Source organism: Marmota marmota, unplaced genomic scaffold (assembly GCF_001458135.2).
Source record: "Marmota marmota marmota unplaced genomic scaffold, marMar, whole genome shotgun sequence".
NCBI classification, from domain to species: Eukaryota; Metazoa; Chordata; class Mammalia; order Rodentia; family Sciuridae; genus Marmota; species Marmota marmota.
Window position 1 is genome coordinate 42,100,129 of NW_025999900.1, and position 7,547 is coordinate 42,107,675.

The 7,547-nt window shown below is 40.3% G+C and overlaps 1 protein-coding gene across 1 annotated transcript in view; it reads right to left on the reverse strand.

The window, feature by feature from the left end:
• Positions 1 to 7,547, reverse strand: part of Prox2 (prospero homeobox 2) — a 29,611-nt gene that overhangs the window by 20,373 nt on the left and 1,691 nt on the right. The window contains exon 2 of the mRNA XM_015494026.2: positions 3,838 to 4,006. The gene's annotated coding sequence lies outside the window, so the exon portion shown is untranslated. The remainder of the gene's footprint in view (positions 1 to 3,837; positions 4,007 to 7,547) is intronic.

A 7,547-nucleotide genomic window follows, 5' to 3' on the forward strand; every position in this document is an offset into this window, starting at 1 on the left:
AAGAGCATATTTATACAGTATATATGAAGAAACTTAAAAATGTTTATACAATTTGAGTCATGATTCGATGTCTATGAAATTAAACCAAGAAAATCATGGTTATACTCATGAATTTATGTCAAAAATCATCATCCCCATATTATATGAGTAGAAACTGATTAAATAAATTATAAAGCATGATGCCATCTCCATGATGCTATCCTATGTAACCATTCAAAAAATTACATTAAGCAGAGTTTGTGTAACATTATTTTATAATAATGGGGGGTTAAGAGAAAGTTAGATATAAAAATACAAAGAAAAAGCATGAGAAAGAAATATATTAAAATGTTAGTAATCATTATTATGAATGATGGAGCCATGAGTAATCTTTTTCTCTATTTCTTATTTTTACTTTCCTACATTTTCATATTTTCTCTATATATTTATTTATATATATGTGTGTGTGTGTTCCCCCCACACTATATATATATATATATAATTCCAGGGATTTAACTCAGGAGTGCTTAATCACTGAGTCACAACCCCAGCCCTTATTTATTTATTTATTTTTATTTTAAAATATTTTTATTTGTAGATGGACACAATAGCTTTATATTATTTATTTATTTTTATGTGGTGCTGAAGATCGATCCCAGCCTCATAAGTGTCAGACAAGCACTCTACCACTGAGCTACAACCCCAGCCCACTCCCCCTTTTTAAAATTTTTATTTTGAAACAGGGTCTCATTAAGTTGCTTAGGGCCTTTCTAAAATTCTGAGGCTGGATTTGAACCGATAATCCTCCTGCTTCAGCCTCCAGAGGGACTGGGATGACAGGACCATTACCATGCCTAGTTTATATTTCATTTTTGTAATTAAAAATGACAAATTTTGCCTTTGTTAATTAATTTTTTTTACATTTATGACAGAGGCTATGCATTTGGGGGGCAAGGGATGAATGGGTAACCTCTGTACTTTGAATTTTACTGTGAGCATAAAACTGCTTTAAGTAAAACAACAAGCTGGGGGCTGGGGTTGTGGCTTAGCGGTAGATGGCTTGCCTTGCGCGTGCGAGACCTGGGTTCGATCCTCAGCACCACAAAAAAATGAATAAGTGAAATAAAGGTATTGGGTCCAACTACAACTAAAAATAAATAAATAAATATAAAACAATAACCTGCCTTTTCTCTCATCGCCTCCTTCCTAGATACACATTCCTGGGTACCAGACCAAAAAAAACCACCGGAAGAACAAATTTAGCTACAAACCCAAGTGCAGAAAACAGATCTCCTGAGATAATGGCAAAGTTAGAATTTTATAGCTACAGAGTGTAAAATGAGAGTGAGGTTAACTTCAAGTAATTGAAAGAGGAAAGAGAGAAGCTGTGCATTGTCCCCTTTCAGATGAAGGGTTGGAACCCAGGGGCAGGCGCTGAAAAGGGACAGCCGGAGTCTATGACTTTGTCGATTGCACCAATCTCCTCTGAACATGGCAGCCCTTCTCCTTGCCAGTCTATGCCCTTCTGTGGGCTATCCCTGGAGATCTCCCAAAGCTCTGTCCAAATGGGACAAAGGGGAAGGGATGTCCCTGGGGCCACCGGCAGCTCTCAGGCTGCGTCTCCTCTTCTGTGGTGCATATACATTTAGGTACTAGCATGCTCCAGCTAAGGAGCAAGGAGCTGGCTAATATAGCAAGGTGGATTATGGGGGTGCGGTTGTCCTTAGACAAAAGTCACCTACCCTGTTCTCATCACTGCCACTGAAGCTCAAGACTTTTTCAAGAAGATATATTGTCATTTCCTTGATAAAGTTCTAGTCAAGATTTTGTTGGGAAAACTTTAGGTTTTTCTTTGCAATATTTGCTTATTCATTTCTTAGATTCAGTTACATTCTAAATTGGACCAGCCTAGTGCCTCAGTAGATGCCTCCTACATATGGCTGGAGAAATACAGAAGAAAACGCCTCATCTCATGCAGATGTCACAGGATCTAAGGGCCCTTCACCGGCAATTCATAAATGATCACTCAATCACATTTCTAAATGTATAATTTTTTTCCTTTTTCTTCTCCTTCTCCTTCTCCTCTGTCTTCTTCTCTAATCACTGACCCACATCCCCAGCCCTTATTTTGAAACAGGATATCTAAGTTACTGAGGCTGGCTTTGAACTCATGCTTCTCCTTCCTCAGCCTCCCAAGTTGCTGGAATTACAGGCGTGTGCCACCGCTCCTGGTTAAATGTATACATTTTTGTATCATCTATATTCTTCTTCTTTTTTTTTTTAGTATTTTTCGATTGTAGTTGGACACAATACCTTTATTTTATTTATTTATTTTTATGTAGTGCTGAGGATCAAACCCAGGGGCTCTCACGTGCTAGGCGAGCGCTCTATCACTGAGCCACAATCCCAGCCCTCATCTATATTCTTCTTAACAGGGCTCCCATCTACTTACCAGACCCAGATAATTTTTAGTTGCTGATATAAGACTTGTTCAGAATAGCACATCCCAAAGTCCTATAGCAGGTTTATGCTCAGCTAAGGTGTTTTCAAACACAACCTCATCTGTATTCATTTTCTAAGATCAGAGGCTCTCTGCTTTGTCCCCACTGTGCCACCAATCAAAGGCCACCTCATCCTTTTGTAGTCTAGCCCCAAGCAGCACTCTGTTGTACTGGCAGAAATGGGAAGAAATGGAGGTCAGATGGACAGGCTCAGGTCAGACAGCCTTGTCCACAGACAGATGCAGATTCAACTGAACCAGAGCCCGGGTGGTCTGTGGCACTGTCAGCTATGAATTGAGGAATGATCTACCCGTTACTGGATTTTCAGCTGAATGGCTAGCTCTTAAGTGACCTTATGCAAGTTAACTGTCTCTCTTCCCCCTCAGTTTCTCTGTGAATCACTAGTGTTAGGATCCCATGTAGTAACACAAGCCAAGGTTCCTGCATTTTCCAGCATGAATGATAAGTACTCCTCCAAATGCAGCTTCCTCTCCTCCTAGGGCAGTTTGTGTGGCCCCACAACCATAGAACACTAGTGCTAGCCGTGGCTTAGAAAGCATGGGACAGTGGGTGGTCTCCAGACTTACAGGCTTCAGCCATTAATAAAATGAAACGAAAAAAAAAATTGAATCACCTGGAGAGTTGTGACATCTTATTTTGTAGGTAAGAGCATGAAAAAAATAAAGATTCAAAAGATTACAATCTTCTATTATTTATATTTCATAAAAGAAAAGAATCTTAACATCCTGTTTTTTTAAAATAAGAAGGAAAGGCACAACATGCAGATAAATTTAGCTTTTGAAAAACTCTTTTCTCATGTTTATGAAAACAGCAAAGACCAGTGTCAGGTATCCTCGGCTCTTCATGGCCTGCCCTCACTTTATGGATGAGGAAACAGAAGCCTGGACAGGTATAGTGACTGCCTAGGGCCATACAGTGGCTGCAGTACCTAGGAAACCATTCCCGGACATCAGAAATGCTCACATGTGGCTGTCCAGGTACCTGGATTGGGAGTTAGGGGGTCTGGGTCCTACTCCCAGATATTAGCCCTGGAATCGCACTGTGTTCCTCATTCCACTTTTCTAAGATGGGGGTGGTGATCCCCCTGCCCCATCCCCAGGTTTCAAGAGGCCTCCAGAAATGCATCCAGGGTATTAACAGAGTAAGGTATTAGGGAGCGAAATATCTCCATGTCTGGGATTTACCTGAAAGTATTTCAGCCAAAAAAAATAGATGAAACAAATATGGCAGGCAACATATTAACAATTTGTTAATACTTGAAAACTTTCATAGTAAACACTCTATAATAATAACAATAATACAGCGCAAGGCAAATGGAAGGGATGGCTTAACTCACAGAGAGGGAGTCCTCAGGAGGTCCAGCCCTAGGAGTGGAGCATGGAGTGGCCCAGTCTTCACCAGTCTTGGGCAGAAAGCCAGGTTCAGGAAGTGATTTTGGTTTCCCTGCTTCCTCCCCAGGCAGGCTTGGTGCTGTGGCTGGCTGAGAGGAGCCTCTGGCCCTTTCTCTGTAAAGACACCATCTGACAGACCCAGCCCTGCTGGGGGACACTGGGGGCTGCTTAGTGCAGCCAACCAGCATGGGGGCTTATGAATATGTAAATAGGGGCCAGAGCTGGTTGGCTGCTCTCTGTCATTTCCTCCTGCCCCCCCCCAAAGAAAGCCATCTCAGAGAGGACCTTCCTGAAATGCCATCTCCTGTCCTTGCCTAAGGACTCACAGAGCCCTTTGAACATTAGGAGACTGGATTACCCAGTTTCTCTCAATCCTTCAGCCTCCACTGGAAAGCTCCTGGACACTGTTTCCAAATCCCCCCAAGGAAGCTCCAGAGTGATCATCTTTCTCCATGTCCCTAGAGCATCCTGAGTAGACTGAATTCTGTCCTACACCAAAGCATAGCATTTCAAATGTGCAGGAAGAAGAGAGGCTGTGCGTGTGGCCTGTTCCTGCAGCAGAGGTTGGAACACTGTTGGGAAGGCTGGTTGCTAGGCCCAAAAGTGCCCATATCTGACAGGTGAGGAAAACTCACTACCCCAATCCAACCCCTCAATGTCACTCAAATTTTGCTATCTTCTCCTTCAGCTTGGAAAATGGAGTTGATGTTATAATACTCAGTCAATGATATTGATTGAGCTACAGCTCAACTCTTCAACATGGATAAATCTTCAAAACATAATATTGAGTGAAAGAAGTCACAGAATGATGCAGAAATTTGATTTAATTCCATTTCAAAACCAGGCAACACCCCCAAAATGTCTTGATTTTCATTGTGTACTCCTCTATCCATTATTTTTAATTACAATTGAATAGAGATAGATAGATGGAATCTAGGTAATACAGAGTGACTACAGGGCATAGTCCTGATTTTATGGAGCCTAGAGATGGAGAGGCAGGGTATAGCCCCACCTACCATCTGATCAGTAATGTTCATAAATACATAAGCAAGCACGGGAGTGCATAGGTCAGACCACACATACAAATACTGGGGAATTTGAAGTAAGTAAAATGAATGCTGAGTGTTTTATTCAAGTTGAGCTGACCCTTCGATATGTTCTATGAACAGAGCCTCTTAATCCTTTCTTTCTTTTTAAAATATTTTTTTAGTTGTAGATGAACACAATAGCTTTATTTATTTATTTTAAGTGGTGCTGAGCATCGAACCCAGTGCCTTACACGTGTGAGGCAAGTGCTCTACCACTGAACCCAACCCCATCCTTTAATCCTTTCTTAAAACACAAAATTGTTCTTTATTGTAATTTTAAATATATAAATATATATTTTTCTTCTTTTAGCAATTTAAAAAATAGATGAAAACCAGTGAGGGAAAGTGGTGCATGCCTATAGTCCCAGCTACTCAGGAAGCTGAGGCAGGAGGATCATAAGCTCAATGCCAGCCTCAGCAACTTAGTGAGACTCTCAGCAATTTAGTGAGACCCTGTCTCAAAATTTTAAAAAATAAGAGACTGAGATTGTAGCTCAGTGGTAGAGCATTTGCCTAGCACATGTGAGACACTGAGTTTGATCCTCAGTACCATGAAAAAATAAATAAAAGTATTGTGTTCATTTACAACTAAAAATATTTAATAAAAATTTTAAAAAAGGCTGGGGATGTTGTTCAGTGGTAGAGCACCCCTGCATTCAATCCCCTGTACCACTAAATAGATAAATTAAAATAGGCAAAATACTATGCACATGCATATTGAAGCTATAACGAAAATAAAGGAATGGTTGACATGTAATTCAATGTAATCATTGTTATCTGGGGATGATGATCCAGGAGGGTCACACAGGATTTTTCCATCCCTTAAGCTGGGAAGTATGGATATTTCTTCTTCTATTATTATTATTATTATTGTTGTTGTTACTATTATTAATAGTAGTAGTAATGGGGATTGAACCCAGGGGTGTTCAACCCACTGAGCCACATTGTCAGCTCTTTTTATTTTGAGACAGGATCTTGCTAAGTTTCTTAGGGCCTCACTAAATTGCTGTCTGGCTTTGAGCTTGCAATCCTCCTGCCTCAGTTTCTCAAGTTGGGGTTATAGGCATGTGCTACCATGTCCAGCTCTTTTATTATTTTTCTATAAAACATACACATAGACTTTTATCCCCCATTGAATGAAAAAAAAAATATATATATTAATGAAAATACTTTAAAAAACATTCTCTTTTGAACCACACTATAACATATTCATGAACTCCTGTCCCAGTAGGGAATGCTGTGCTCTGGGAGGCTCCCAATGCAGAAGAGGGTGCTAGCTTATGGGATGCACCTTGGATCCCATGGAAGGTCTTAGAAGAATTCAAGGAAATCAATTTCAACCTTTTTTTTTTTTTTTATCTGAAAGAAACTTTGCATAGTATTATGCACAGGTGTGTTTGTATATATTTGTGTGAAAGTTGTCTAAGACTATAAAACTAGGGTGATCACTAAAACCAGGAGAAATTTTTGCCACATTGTAACCAGGTATGAGCTTCTAAACTTTAGAGAAGAACCTTAAAAATTAATCATTAAAAAGCAAGAAAGAATTAAGCAGTTATTGGTGGGGGGCAACTGGAAAGGTAGCACAGCGGTAGACCATGTGCTTAACATGGGTGAGGCCTTGGGTTTAATCACAGCTGAAAAATAAATAATAATTAAGCAGCTATCTAAGAAATAGCAACAGCAACCCCAGCAAGAGACTGCCATAGCTCCTGGTTATTCTTAGACTCTTCAGCTGTGTCCAGCAGTGTTGTGAGCACAAAAGTATTTAGTCATTTCACAAATACTTATTGAGTACCCACAGAGTACCAGGCACCGTGTTGTGCACAACACAACATTCAGGAAAATGACCGACAATAAAAAGGACATTACCATATAATGCAAGGCAAAGATACACACTACTTTGGAAGCATAGAGAAAGTATCTGTCAACTCTGCCAGAAAAGGATTAGGAAGGGATTTGGAAAGAGACTTAAAGGATGATTAGAAGTCCCTAGGCAAATAGGAGGGAAAAGCCCACACAAAGATGAGAAGGAGTGAAATAGCAGATTGGGGTGACAACAAACAGTGTGGTATGATTAAAGCTCAGGGTCAGTGAGAACGGGAAGTAGAAGCCAGATTATCAGGTGCCTGAACAAGTTGGGGAGTTTGGACTTTATTCTACAGATAGGGAGAAGCAACTAAAAGAATTTAAGCAGAGGAGTTACAGGATTAGGTTTGTATTTCAGAAGGATCTTGGATAGAGGTGTGAAGGATGGGCTAGAGAAAGTGAGAGTGGAGGCTCAGGACTGTTTAGGAAACTTTGAAAATATTTCAGATGAAGGATGCTGAAATCGACTGTGGGCAGCAGCTGGCATGGATGTTTTTTCTATTTCTAGTTAGGGATTCTACTCACTACTCCAGAATTCCAGTGGCAGTGCTTGTAGGGTCTGAGTCAGAGAAGGCTCTGTGAAGGTCTTGAGGATTAGGCAAAATAACTCAAGTAAAAGAACCAACACCAACAAGCACCAGGCGATTGGTTGATTCATCCATTCATATGTTCATTCATTATTCATTCAACCAGACGTT